Source organism: Marmota marmota, unplaced genomic scaffold (assembly GCF_001458135.2).
Source record: "Marmota marmota marmota unplaced genomic scaffold, marMar, whole genome shotgun sequence".
Classification (NCBI taxonomy): Eukaryota; Metazoa; Chordata; class Mammalia; order Rodentia; family Sciuridae; genus Marmota; species Marmota marmota.
In genome coordinates, this window is record NW_026000108.1 from 29278637 (window position 1) to 29294476 (window position 15840).

The following is a 15840-nucleotide window of genomic DNA, read 5'->3' on the forward strand; positions in this document are numbered from 1 at the left end:
CCCACACCTAGGACAGGGCTTTGCCCAGAGTCCGTCCTGGACAGTTATTTGAATGAACATGTTGAAACAAGGCTACCCATGAGTCCAGAATTCATTCCTTAGTACAAGTTGGGCTCCTGCGCTCAGTGCTGAGGGAGCCAGGGAGAGGTAAGGCAGGGTCCCTGCTCACTGGCTTACAGTCTACATTGGAAAAATGATACATACACAGACCATCATCCATCAAATCCGTGTTAGCAGCCACAGAGAGCTGTAAATCAGTCTGATGGTTCAGAGAAAGACTTAACTCTTGGCTTCACAGAGCAGGTGATATTTGTGCATTATTCAGTGATGAGCACAATTTGGGTGACAGGAGAGTTATAAAGGCAAGGCATGAGTGCCAATGCCTGCTAACCTTAGTTGACCAATGCAAGGCTATATATGGGGCTCAGCCCTGGGTCTTGCATGCCAGGGGCTGAGACATCTGTGAAATTCAGCAGCACCCTGAACTCTCAGTCTCGATTTGCCTGGCACTGTTTTAGAACCGTGTGTATGTACATTAGAGCTGTGTCAAGAGAAATAATGAGCATGCGGTTTCTCGGCTAGTTTCTGAGCAGGCTCACTTGGCAATGGAAGCAGCATGTAGAATGTGGAGTTTTCAGTGAAACTGCCTGTGCCCAAATGCCAGCCCTATCACCTACCAGTTGATGCCCTTGGGAAACTTACGTAATTTTACTAAAGCCTCTGTTTCCTCCTCTATAAAATAAGAATAATACCTTCTTTAAAATATTTTGGGAGGATTAAATGAGATAATCCATGTAAAATATCGGACATAAACTAAGCTCTCAATTAAAACAAATACATGTACTCTCCTTTGGGGCATTGGGAGTACTTCCAATTCTTCTTTAAAGTCGGGTAATACTCACATACAACCAAACTCATTAATTCTAGATTAAAATGTCAGATACACAAAAGTGTTATTTCCAAAATGGCTTAACTAATAATAGATATATTGTTTATTCAACATATTTATTTATTGAGCATCACTGTGTGCCAGGCACTGTTCTAGGCATGGGGATAGAACGATGAATGAAAAAGAAAAACATTCCTGCCTTCATTGGAGCTTAAAGTGTGGGGGGGAATAGATAATGGAAAATATAAATCTGGAAAACATATAAAATAGGTGGGATGGTGAGAAATGTTAAGGAGAAAAATAATAGAGTTGGAAGAGAGAAGGAAGGAGGTACAAATGGCATCTAAGTACCCAGGGCATACCTAGAAGGTCAAGGAGTAAAAATGACTTGAGACAAGATCCCTCCTGGCTTGTTCCAGGGACAGCAAGGTCAGGATGACCTGCAGGGGATGACATGGGGAGAGCAATTGTGGAATGCAGGAAAGAAGAAGAATTCCTAGAAGAAAGTCCTCGAGTAGATGAGGGGAGAGGGGAGAGAGTAGACAGGTAGTGGGGTTGGAAGACACCTGAGGGGCTGGGGATATAGCTCAGTTGGTAGAGTGCTTACCTTCTATGCACAAGGCCCTGGGTTCAATCCCAAACACCACCAAAAACCAAAACAAAACAAAAACACCTGATACAATCAACTCACAATGAGAAAAGGCTTATTTTGTCCCATAGTTTTAGAGGTTGGCTCCATTGCTTTTGGACCTGTGGCAAGGCAGCACATCATGGCATGAACACATGGTATAGCAAGGAATTTGCCTCACGTCTAGGAACAGAAAATGAAAGAAAGAAGAAGAGACCAGGGTCCCACAATCTCCTTTCCCCCTGGACCCCACCTCTTAGAGTTTTCTACCTGCCAAGCTGGAGACTCAACCCTTACTACATGCCTTGGGGAACATTCTAGATCCAGTCTACAGCAGTAGGGACATGGGTGCTCCTTGTAACAGGAGAGAAGGGACAGTATGTGGCATTGACAGGATTGTGGGGACAGTGTGAGTTCTTTTCTGAAGACTTCTGTTTTCTTAGCGACTTAGAGAGCAAGACCAAGCTTACAAGCCTAGACTGAGGGGCTCCTGGAAATTTGAGAAAACAGAAGGGACAGATGGTCATCTGGAGGCAGAAGGGCAGAGGCAGCATTAAAGGACCGTGTGGTCAATGATCATCCATCTAAAGTCAGTCCAGTCACAATCAGCACAGTTATGTGGGTCTTCCAAACCTCTTCAGGGGTGGAAATGAAAATGTGCCTCTGAAGGGAAGGGTTATCACTGGAGGAGAGGCTATAAAGAAGGAATGACATATTCTCCAGAGAGATGACCAGATTTAGGAAACGTGACTTCTAGTGTTAATGGACTGTATTCATCAGGAAGAAGAGGAGGCCATAGCTGAGAGATCCACAGTCGCGATGTTTTATTAAAAATGCAGTGGAACAAATTTCCTTCAGATTAAATGGGAAACTTTAATTATTCATAGCACATGCTAATAGGCAATTTTAAATTAAAGTTTCAGGCATATGAACCCAGTTTAAATAATTCAGACTTTTTCATGAATCCTTAACATACGCTTTATGGAATTTTGTTCAAAATAATTTATATACAAATCTTACCCAGAAGTTTAACAGCCCTTCACATACATCATTTGATGAGCTAAATAATCCCCATTGGAGTGGTAGCCAAATAGGAATCATCTCCATGTTAGAGAAATGAAAACAAAAGCCTTTAGCAGCCAAGTTACCAGCCAACGACCACAGGGCTATTTGGTCTCAATTCTGGGATTTGGACCATGTTCAAAACAGTTGCCTCTGTCTCTCAACAGTACTGATACTATGATGGAAATGAACTTCAGAACGCACAAACGAGAGGACACTTAGATGCTGCAAACTTAGAATATGTGTGACTGGAAACCCCTGAGCTGTAGTCGCTGACTGGTTGCCCATCATCCCCACCGGCTCTTCCTGCTGGTACTTTGCAATGCCGGACGCATTGTGGCCCAGACCCAGCGAAACCAGCTTCAAACCCCAGGATCCCATCTGAGCCTGAATTAGCTATCTACCTCTGTATTTATTCTCCCTTTACTCCTTACTAGTTGAAATACTGATCTTTACCTTGGCCTGGTCTGCCTAGGGAAGAACAAATACATTTCTGCACCTCCTTGCAGACAATGAGCCAAATATTACTAAGTATGAGCCACTGGGATAAAGCATAAAGACATGGCAAATTTTTAGGGAGCGTTACAGCTGGTTCTCCCTTTGCCCTTTCTTTTCTCTATCTTGCTGCTTGGAAGGATGCTATGATTGGAGGTGCTACAGCTGTCATATTGGCCCATCAGATCAAGGGAGCTACACCCTAGAGATGATGGAATGGTGGACTGAAAGTCTCTTGACAGACTTATGGAGCCACCAACCCAGACCTGGACCACTTATCTGGACCTTGTTTTCAAGAAAGAGAAATAAATTTCTACTTTGTAAAAGCCATTGCTTTTTTTTTTTTTAACTAACCAATATGCCAACTCTTGAGAGAGATCTAGGATTAGAGTCACCAGTGGCATCTGGGAAGAGGAGGAGATACCCTTATACAATGGTGTACCCATCCTGATCTCATCATCTCACAAGTTTCCCTCTTCCGCACAGCCTAGGAACAACATCTCAACAAACCACTGCATGCTTAGTGGAGGATCTAAAATTGGTAAGAAATGAATTATTAACTTTCTCTTCTATCTTGCCCTCTGAACCATAAATTGGTATATTCAAAATCTGGTCCATGCATGATAATCTTCTGGGGAGTTTGGGAGTTGCCAGAGCTCCTTAACCACTACCATCCCTGTCACAGAGAATGTCTTTTGGAGGGGACCAGGAATCTGTATGACTTCCTTTAGATTCTCATACCCACCCCCACCCCCACCCCCACTTGAATTACTATTCCTATGTATGTTTTTGTTTGCCTAAGCAATTACTTCTTTGTTTTTCACATCTGTATTTCCCAATGCTTTACCCCTGGTGGGCTATAAATGTGCATATGAAAGAACACATTCTGTGTTTGCACTACATTTTCATCATTTACAGCACCTCTTATATCAGTTCTTTGAAGTAGCAGGGAAGGGGTTATTGTTCTGGTTACAAAGAGACTAAAATAGGTTTGAGAGGTAAGTGGTCTTTTTGACTTAAAGAGATTGTAAAGAGCTAAGATATGAACTGATCTTATCACTCAGAGGTCAAATCTCTATCATTCATGCCCGTGATCCTGGGCAATCTAGAACATGCATTTTTCTGAAGATGTTAAAATGCTTAATTCTGAGTATCTCACTCATCTTCATAATATAAATATGTATCTTATATACTTTCACAACCAACCACATAAACAACATAACAATCAATTCATATCTTAGCAACCAACAGCCAGTGTCATATAGAGTGACAACCTTGGCATTGATTTTGCTTGGAGATATGACCTAGAAACTTGCAGGTTGTAATTAAACTTTTTAGTTGATGTCAACGCAGATTTGACAAACTCCTCTTAGCTGCTAGATGTTGTATTAGAAAATAGGGCACAAAAACAAAATGAACCAATGCAGCTCCTACCTTTAAGGATGGAAAATTCTGGTTGTATTTGAGAACACAAGCCTAGTGTGGGTAGAATGCCGAGGCTGTAATGTGTCAGAGTCCTCCAAATAGAAGATGTTAAAGATCTGTGGGTAGAGAACTTAGCAGTGTTGGTGTGTGGGTGTTGCCCTGGTGAGAGATGCTGATACACTCTTGTGGCCTCACAGTAGAGATCATTATTAATGTGCTTCAAACACATAATGCTTTGAAAATGTACGTCTAACTTCAGAGGCAAATGTTTAAGATTGGGTTTTCAAAATTTGCTGTATGGAAGCATTTCTGATGCATGGATCCCCCACTGCCAAAGAAACCACACAGGAAGTCGCAGACAGATGGCAAAAACAGAAGCACTAGGGAGCACATAACGAAATTCCATATGGCATATGGTTTGGGGCTTATAAAGGGATTCTAACATCCAGAAATGAATTAACCAGCAGTCACATAGGAATTAAGTCTTCTTTTGTGATCTTCACTGCAGTCCAGAGGTCCATCTCCCATCAGTACACACCCCAGCAAGAATAAGTATGACAGCAGGAAGGAGAACAAGCAGGAAGTAAAATGAAATGCAAATCAAGGGATCAGTGACAGAGCCATAAAGCCTTAGTGGTCTAGTGGAGCTGGGTCCTAGTGCCGACTACTAGCTGGAGAGGAATAGAGCTTTGCAGGAACAGATGTGGAATTTTAACATGGGAACAATTTCTAAGGGATAAGAATTTTGCTACAGGTGTAGGTCAAAGAGGTCCCGCTGCACATTTTTGCATAACTTGGAAGCTAAGAATGGATTTTACATTTTTTTAAAGGATGGGAAAATATATATATAACATATGATACAATGATATCGTTATATTTGCAGACTTAATAGCCAGGCAATGTATGTATTGGGATAAAAATCTTAGATTTCTTTTTCAATGATCTCAACAGCCTCCTTGTTTTCCTCTTATTTAGTTTCCTTTGGCACCAAGTTATCCTTCTGCTTTGGGGTCTGGATTAAACACCATGCAGCAAGCTTCCAGATCAGGGCCCAGAGATTCACAGAAGTGTCAATAGCTGACTGCACCTAGTCAGTGTGTTAGCTGACTGCCCCTTCTCTAGACTTGCTTCCCTTTTGCCTCACCCTCACCACCCTGGGCCTGCACCTCTCAAATAAATGGTTAGCTTTTCCTGCTGATCTAGGACCTATAGATCTGCCTTATTCTTTTCTAAATACTTGCATAGTTTTTTTTTTTTACTTTTGTATATAAAAATAGATTTAACCAATCCTCTACGGCTGGACATTGAGGTCATCTCCAATTTTTATAGGCATGAATATTTAAAATATTAATTGATGTTGGACCTCTATATTTGTATGTCATCTCTTATTTGGTCATATCATATTACTGCAGAATTATTTTTTTAATCTTAAAAAGAAAAAGGTAAACATTTTTTTTTCAAGGATTTGGCATTTGTACTTTCATAGGGATTCATTTTCTGCCACTCATTTTTAAATTTTGTGAGCTGGCAATTCAGAACCCTCAGACCTCCCTGCCTCTGCACCCACTGTCCTCCGACTGAAATGCCCTCCCCAGAACTGTCTGTCTGGCAAGCTTCTGGTTGTCCTTCAGCCAGTGTCTGCTCATCCTCCATGGCTCTTCCTCCATCCCCTTCCACATGGGGCTTTTCCAAGGTTTAACTCTACCCTGAATGTGCCACCACTACAGCAGTCATCACTTTGGATAGTAATCGTTTGTTCATATTTCTGTTCCCATCAGTTCTCTATGGACGGAAATAACATTTTTCACCTTTGTAACTCTCCAGCTGTAAATGTTCAACAGTTATCCAAAAATACAACACCATATTTGTCTCTAGGGATATCAACAGCAATCTGGCTTTAGTGGATTTGATGCTTCTTTTTTTTTTTTATGACCAGTTAAAGCTTTTACCCACAGAACACATATTTTTGCCCTATAAATCTAACAAGAAAAAGAAAGCATGCATTTTTCCCCCCAGGGCCAATGACCAAACTCAGGCCCTCCCATGTGCTAGACAAATGCTTTGCCACTAAGCTACATCCCCAAGCCCAAAAGTGTGTATTCTTAAGGAAAATATAGTTCAGGTCAGTGAGACAGTCCTGCGTTCACACTGCTGCTCACTAACTTGATTTCTTACACAACTTTCTGAGCTTCCATTTCCCATTGGACAAGTGGCTATAATAATACTTACCTGGTGGGTTGGCTGTATATAAGGAGCAAATGTAGTAACACATGTATGCGTGCTGTTTTTCCTGTACCTGAAACAGGGAGGATGCTCAAAATATGCAAATTGTCTTATGGGTCCGCTCTCTCTGTTTCTCTCTTTTTAGCATTATATCTTTGTGTAAATGACATGATCTCTTTTCATTTTGAAAGAATTTTGAGACTTATAACAACAACAACAAACACTTCATCTAGAGCTCTCTCTATGTGTGCTTTAAGAGTGTCGACTATTACAGAATTTGCCTAGAGCTACACATTAGAAGGGCTACCCTTCATGGGTCTAAATTAACTCTCAATGCATTGAGATGATAACTGTGTTTTTGTATTATCTTGGTTTCTAGGGCTGACACAGAAGACTAGAGAACCCAGCACAAACTGTGCTGTCTTACCCCAAATACAGACTGAGCATATACTTCATGGCATCACAAAAGCTACAATTATTATTTTTTTTTTAAAAAAGTTTTTTGAAAAGTTAATATTGTTATTGAAGAGAGAAAACATCAAATCGTGATTATGCAGGAAACTTTGGTACTGATGGGTTGGACTTTGGTTTTGTTGGAATTACTTGGGGCCAGGTGGGAGGGGGAGAGCTGGGCACCCTCATCCGTTGTTTGCAGCCTCTGATGTGTTGACCGGCCCTGTCTGTTGTCATCCATGGGAATATCTCAAATGGCATTTGAAGATAGAGTCTGGAGTTGAGTCCCAGGCAAGGCTCTCAACCCTGAACCTGAAGGACGCCTTTGGATCACAGGAAGACTGAATTTCTTGGTGTCCAGCAGCCCCGGCCAGAGGTGCTAAGGGAGGTAGAGCTGAACTCCACTCTTGCAAAGCCCAGAGGGTATGGTTTCCCAGCATGGCTTCTCCTTTTCTTCCTCCCTTTAAGCCATGTCAATGTATGGGCTACCCGGCACTCTGGGTGGGGCACTCCCCCCACTTTACCCCTGCTTACAGAACATCAGTCAGTGGAAACCCATGCATCCCAAGAAAGGGGTGTCTCTTCCTGCCATGGGTGGCAAATCATGTTTGGTCTAAACCATCTTGTTGTCCATTCCCCTTTCATAGTTTGGGTTAGAGGTAGGTATGTGAGCCTGTTCTAGCCAGAGTCAGGGGCAAGTAGGCTGGGGGATTCTCTTCTCAGATAGATAACAGAGACTCAGAGTTCTTAAGGAAAATATAGTTCAGGTCAGTGAGACAGACCTGCGTTCACACTGCTGCTCACTAACTTGATTTCTTACACAACTAAAGAATAAATTATATAATAAATTATGAAGAATAAAGTCCTTATGTACTATTCCTGCCTCTTCATTCTCCCTGGGAAAACTGATGTGAAGCAAAACTACTTAAAGCTGCAGTAGCCATCTTGTGACCATGAGACAATTACCATAAGAATGAGAAGCCAATAAATGAGAAGGGCTGGGATCCTTGATGACATTATGAAGCCACAGAACAGTCCCGGGAGTGACCTCTAGACTTCTTGTTCAGTAAAATGAAGTACCTTTTGAGTTTAGCTGACATTAACTGGATTTGTTGCTAATTTTAGCAAAAAAAAATTCTAACTGATGCACTTTCATTCCCTATGGAACTTTCCACGTTGTCATTTGTGAAAGATCGAAAGTTGGAAACATGAAGATGATAAGATTTTAGATTATTTTTCATTTTCATTTCTCCATTTGCTCTGTTATCTGGATAAGAAAAAGCTGCGAGGACTTTTGAAAAACTATTCGGAACAAGCAATTTAGATCTTTAATACTCCTTGCTTTTAAAAATCTTGCTTAAAACACTATTTTTCAAAAGCTAGTCAATGCTAAGGAAACAGGAATTTTCTAAAAACTGCCACATCTCCCTTTGGGGCTGAAAACTCTTGCCTCTCAACCTCTCCCCACAAGGTGCTCAGCTGTCTCTCAATTGACTCTCTGCCTCCACCGGCTCCTTCCAAATTCTGACTTGCATATGGCACTGAGTTACCGTGTTGCCAATTCCAAGTATAATTCTATGATTTTTTTTTTTTTTGGCTCCAGAGTGCAGCAATAACGAATAATAGTTATCCATACCTCTTCCCTTAAGTTCCTAAGAAAAATTCTAATGAAATGCTGACAAGCCAATTCATTGACTCCCCATGGGTCAGGTATCCATTGCTGGTCTAATCGGCTTACACTCTACAGAAGGATCACATGATACAAACAGGGTGGCTCACACCTGTCCCCTCCACAGGCAGCAGAGAGGGAACCTATTATTGGACAAATAGTATAACGAGGTCTGATATAGGTATCAGTGAGTTGGTGTCATGTGAATAAAACATTAACAGGATTCACATGTACTTATAGGGTTTCGATGGATGGAAACCTACATTACATTCCTGATCAGAGGGAGGTTATATTGACAGTATGATAGATAACATGACGGCCTCCCAGGAAGGGTGCAGCTCAGTATTCAAGTGCTTGCCTAGCATGCTCAGGGCCCTGGGTTCCTACTCTAGCACTGCAAAAGAAAAAAAAAAGGCGGGGGGGGGGGGAAGTAGGAAGAAAAAAGAAAAGTGGCTCTTACTCTCACTCTCTCTAACTCTGTCTCAGTCTCTCTTCTCTCTCTCCTCTCTCTCCCCCCTCTCCTCTCTCTCCCTTCCCCCTCTCCACTCTCTCTCTCCCCCTCTCTTCTCTTTCTCTCGACTCCTTTTGCTTCTGCGACTGGCTGCTACTATCCTGCTAATAAAATCTCGGACAGGTAAACGGTTGTTTTGGCTTGTTGAGTTTACAGAGCTTTTCCATTGTCCTTTACATTGGTGCCGAAACCCAGGACGGGGATCCCCATCGCTCAAGGCGGAACCCCGTTCCCAAATTCGAGCCTAACCATTGCTGTCATAGTCCACTCCTCTGATCGCCTGCCTGACATCCACCACCGGCCTGCAGATTGCTCCTCCTCAGGGATTACCAGCTACTTGCCAACGAGCCAGATGACATGCACATCCAGTCATCCCAAGAAACCTTCACTGAGTGCTGAAAGATGAAGATACCGAATGACAACTGCACAGAAGGGCCATCTCTACCCCTCCATGCCAAAGAAATAAGCCCTTGGTTTTCAGCTTTGCAGAGCACGTTCATGGACTTCTCCCCAGAGGAAATCCATGCCTTCAGTGCATGGATATGGGGCCTCCTGGCCCTTCTTCTCCAACCAACTGACCTCCCTCCCTCCCTCTAAACGATGCCCCTACTCAGCAGGAAGTAGCCAGATCGAGTACGACGCCCCCAAACCAAAATAAAAAAGGGAGGAATGTTGGTAAAGATGGCGCCCGGAGTGCTTCTCTTCCGGGATCTCAGGTCCATGACGCACTGAAGGCGTGCGAACAGTCACCTCCAATCCCTGTGAATGGCGAGAACTTTGAATGGCGCACCTCCAATCCCTAAAGTGGCGCGAACTCTCGGCCAATGAAGAAGTAACAGCCCACTCGCCTTGCTCCTCCTCATCCTGTGTTAAGCCCATAAATATCAACACCCTGTTCCTGTTCGTTCTCTTACTCTTACTCTCTCTTACTCTGTCTCACTCTCTCTTCTCTCTCTCCTCTCTCTCCCCCCTCTCCTCTCTCTCCCTTCCCCCTCTCCACTCTCTCTCTCCCCCTCTCTCTCCTCCCTTCTCTTGCGCGACTGGCCGCTAGGGTCCTGCTAATAAAATCTCGGAAAGGTTAAAAAAAAAGTGGCCTACCAAGATGCCTACCTCTCAATGCCATGCCTAGGACCTAAGAATATGTCACCTTGTATGGCAAAGGGAATAATGCAGTATATGGAATTAAGCCACTAATTGGTTATATCACAACAGGAGCTTGTCACCAGGATCCTTAAGTGTGGAAGAGGAAGTAGAAGAGGCAGAGGTGATGTGATGTAAGACAGACCACTGGCTGCTGCTGATTTTGGAGATGGAAGGTGGACATAGACCATGGAATGCAAGTGGCCTCTAGAGAAGAACAGATTCTTCTCCAGAGCTTCCAGAAAGGAATGCAGCCCTGCCAGCACCCTGATCGTACCCCAGTGAGATCTTTTGTGTATGTTTGGTCTCCAGAATCATAAGATCGTGAACTTTGTTGTTTTAAGCCACTAACTTCATGGCAAGAGGTCACTAATACAAAGGGTAAGGTGGTATTATGATATGCCAGCAAATATGTTCTCTTTCCGTCCAGATACCAAAACTGAGTTGGCACTATCATCCCTCTTTTCCTTTAAGGATACTTAGGCTAAGAGATCACCCAGGTTACAAGTGGGAGACCTGATTGCTTCCTAGGTCCCTGTTCTGTCCAGCAATCCACAAGTGCCTCTTTGAAGACAGTGTCTGAGGTAGAGGTGCAGGAAAACTGGACAAGCCCCACTCTGGGGAAGGTATCTAATGCCTTGATGTTAAATGATGACATCACAATTATTTTTCCTTTTTTGGAGTAGCTCCTTGCTCATTGGTTTCCACCTAGGCTGCCAATAGAACTTTAAAAACTCCTTATGCTGAACCCACACTCATAGGCACTGACCCACACAGTGCAGGATAGGACAGGAAAGACTATAAAAGCCCTCCAGATGATTCTAGTGTTTAGTCAGAGATGAAAGCCCCTGTAACAGGAGAACACAGGGGAGGCCTTACTAGCCTGCCAATCATTTTGAAAACTCTGGGTGCTGGTGCAGAGTAAAGGAGGTTTCCACAGCAGGGATGGATGTTTCAGCTGTCCCTGACAGGAAATGTTAACACATATTGCAGAATTTCTTTATCAGCATTTGAGCAATAGTGTGCTGTTTTTAAAGAACAGCCAAATGAACTCTTGTAACCTAGGATGCATAAGAAATTAAAGACCAAAAAAACGAACAAAACAAAACAAAAACTTTGCTGAAGGTATCTTAAAAAGAGTGCTATGAGGCCATCTTGAGCTGGTCTTAAGCTTATGAGTTGGTTAGAGTCGTTGTCCTTAAGGACTAAACCATCTAGTGAAAGACTGCTGAGGACAAGGCCCCTATGTGATGTGACATTATCTCCCCTTAGGTTTCTATGCAAGGAGAGGGGACAGGAATAGCATTTCAGGGGACAGTTCTGGCAGTTGCCACCTTAACCTAGTGATATATTGCAATGTCTGAAACTTATTTTAAAATGTCTCAGCAGAATAAGAATACATGCACACATACCCATATGAGCAAAGCAAAATATTGTCAAAATGTCAAATAAAAGTGATAGACAGGGCTGGGGTTAGAGCTCAGTTGGTAGAGTGCTTGCCTCACATGTACAAGGACCTGGGTTCAAGCCCCAGCACCACCACCAAAAAAAAAAAAAAGGTAGTAGACACACATTTACTCTTTTTTCAACTGTCACATTCAGCATCAGTCACAGTAGGACAGCCTGACATCATGTGACTTCAAATGGAGTGCAATATGAAGGATACAGGGTCATCTATGAAGTATCCGTGCCAAATAAGTTTAACCTACACCTTGTCAAACCTCTAGACTTAACTTCTGAGGACAGGAAATCCCCAGGCAAAAGAAGCAAGGTGAATGGCACCATGAGAAAACAAGCAGGTAAATTCAGAATATAGAACATCCTACAGACAGCTGGCCCGTCTATTCAAAGGGATATATTTTTAAAGTATACAATTATTTTAGCATAAAATAATAAAGAAATATAAACAAGCATAATGCCTTCATTGATTCTGATGTGTGCGTGCGTGTGGTGCAGAAGATTAAACCCAGGTCTCGAGCATGTTAGGCAAGATCTCTACCCTGAGCTACATCCCCAGCCCTTGTTTTTTGTTTTATGTGTTGTTGTTGTTGTCTTTAAATAGGGAGGAAAAAGAAATGCCTACAAAAGATGCTTTAAGATATTGGGGGAATTTGAATATGGACTGGATATTAGATGATATTAGGAAATTGTTTTTATCTCAGGTATGATATCAGTCTCATGCTACCTTGGAGTATATTCTTATTTTTCACTGAATTATTTAGGGGTGAAATATCTCAATGTCTGAAACTCATTTTCAAATGCTTTAGCCAAAACAACACATGTGCACAGACCCATACTAGTAAAGCAAAATATTATCAAAATGCTAATAGTTTTTGATTAAAGGTAGCAGACACACGTGTACTCCTCTTTCAACTTTCTGAATGTTTTAAATGATTCCCATAAAATCTGGGGAAACAGTTCTAGTCATAATCTCTCCATTGGCAGAAAATGCCTCTTTCAAATGTGTCTCCAGGAGTGCTGAAGGTTGAAGTCATTCTTGTGACAATTTCTGAGGGTTTCACTTCCTGAAAGCATTCACTCAAGTGTAGACCACATCAATGGATGGTTTCTTTCACTATCTTGACCTGTGTTGCCAGAGTCATCTAAATAGGCCTTCCTCAGGCTTACTTGAGAGCTGGGTCTCCCTTCAGACACCAACTGGAGCTACCAGATTCCTAATATAAGTGCCACCATACCTTACTTTTTGGAGATATGTATTTTAAAAGAAAAAATAGTGATAAAATATGAGCACAGGGTGATTTAGAGAAAAACAGCATGCTGTAATTTATGTATCCAATGTCCCCTTCTGAAGCATTCCTGCATGACTCAGATTTGAAGTTCACCTTTTCAAATCACCTTCAGAACCTACTTTACATACTTCCTCAGTGTTCACATACCTTTGTCCTCGAAGGGCATATTAATCTGTGTGAACAGCTGAATATCAGCAAGGGCCACCCGTGGTAAATAAAGTAATCAAGCAAGAACAGGAATGCCCTTCCAGCTAAATGCAAAGCGTGATTATGCATGGTGATGTTTCTTTTCTGAAATAAACTGGCTCTGATAAGAATTCATTTAATATATTATTCAAAAATGTTTAGACAATGTTAGTATCATTTGAAAAGCATTATAAGGAAGCTTTGGGGGTGATTGATTGCTCCCTTGAATGTATAAATTTGAATTCTGATTTTGAAGTCTCAAGCCAAAAAATCCTTACGTAAATCAGTTTCCTCATCTGTAAAATAAGTAACATACCTACCTCAAATAGTTGTAAGGCATAAACAAGTTGATACATGCAAAGCACTTAAGACAGTGCCTGTTATTTTGTAAGCTTTAATAAATGTTGTCTACTATTCTTACTATTATACTGTCTAGTATTCTTACCACAATTTATCAGACATTTAGTCATACTACTTTGCAGTTACATCTAAGTATATAACTTAAAGCAGTCCTTTCCATTGCAAAGGAGAGAAACCTAACTCAAAATAGCTTCAGTCGAATAAAGAAATAATAACACCTACTAGCTGGGAAATCCAGGTGCAGTGGTAGCTTCAGGTATGGCTAGATCCAGGATTAGAACAATGGTATTAATGTTCTGTTTTTCATCTCCATTGTTCAACTCTGCTTCTCTGGTGATGACATTAGGGCTGTACATTAAAGGTAAATGTAATAATAGCTAAACTTGATGGAATGATGGAAATGTGCCAGATTCTCAGTTACATTTTTCAGATGCATTATCTTCATTAATCTTCCGAATAGCATCAAGAAGTAAGCATTACTACTATCCCTTGTTCAGGAAACTGAGGCTTAGAGAACTTAGTAACCATTCAAAGCCATACCCCTTAGTAAATGAAGAGCCAGAATTGGACTAAGGGTAATCTGACCACAAAGCCCTTGCTCTACATGGTTCTCTGTCCATTTGAGTCTTAAACAAGAAAAGAATAAGAAAGAAAGAAAAATCCCACTGGGTACCATCTTGTTAAAACAGTGGTTTAAGCCAGGCATGGTGGCTCATGCCTGTAATCCCAGCAGCTCAGAAGACTCGTGAGTTCAAAGCCAGCCTCAGCAATGGTGAGGTGCTAAGCAACTCAATGAGACTCTATCTCTAAATAAAATACAAAATAGGGCTGGGGATGTGGCTCAGTGGTCACGTGCCTCTGAGTTCAATCCCTGGTATCAAAAAACAAAACAGTGGTTTACAGATGAGGAAATAAGATTCAAGGTGGTTAAGTAAATTGCTCAAGATCATGGGCAGGCACCATGCAGCAACTGAAGCAAGAGAAGAAGACATGGTCCCCACTGGGCTGCTGTGTGCGATTGTGCAGCTTGAGCCCTACACAACAGTGCCTTGGCCCACTGAGGAGGATGGAGGCTGCAACTCAGCCTGAATACAAACCATGACCCTGACCCTACTGAAACACACAAAGTCTTCTTTACTGACCCAACTGTGTCTATGAGCCCGCATCAATGGGGAAGAATTTATAAATCAAGTAAAGTCCCTAGGTGGGCTTACAGGAAACCTTTCAAAGGAAGCATGGAAAACAGATGATTACAAAAGAACACAGTGGTGAGGAGAAGACTTCCCCCAGGAGCTAAGTGACAGGGACCTGGTTGCTCACCCTTGCCCAGTCCAGACTTGAATAGATGAGTGGCCCACCTGGTCTGGTCACAGGACACAGGGCTACAGGGCAGGTGATTTCATGTGGCAGGGAGTACTGTGACCCTTCAGAGCCTGCTCTCTGGATTGAGAGTTGTTCAATGTAGAAAAGATGTATTCAAGAGCATGGGAACCACTGGAGCCTTATCAGTCTGATATGGAAAGACAGAGGTGGCTAAAAGCTATTTGAGTAGCAACTGTCACTTGTCTATTTTATTATCATCCCTTGCAACAGAGTCCTAATGCTCTGTAAGATTGGACACCCATATATGACACAGGTGATTAATCTAAGCTGACTGTCAAAGTTTCGTTTCCTTCCTGAGTAAAGTCAAATACAAGGAATTGGTAAAGTAGTTTTTTATTTGGCAGGTGATCCCAGGAACTGTTTAGAAACACATGCTCAGAGATGAAAGAAAATGTATACCAAGCATCAAACACAAAGCCCTGATCACAATAGGCCCAATTTGATAACCTTGACAAAGTTCCCGCCTGGCTTAACATAGAAGTATCTAGACCATGTAGGAGCTGCGTTACATGTGTACTAGAGTGGATGGTGTCTTCATGTCTCATCATTCATCAGTGGGATCATTTTCAACACATGCTAGTATATGCAGCTCCTGGGGCTAACTAACATGTTTGAGACCCATGGCAACTATGAATCAATCAGTGTTCCAAGGAAGTTAATGACAGG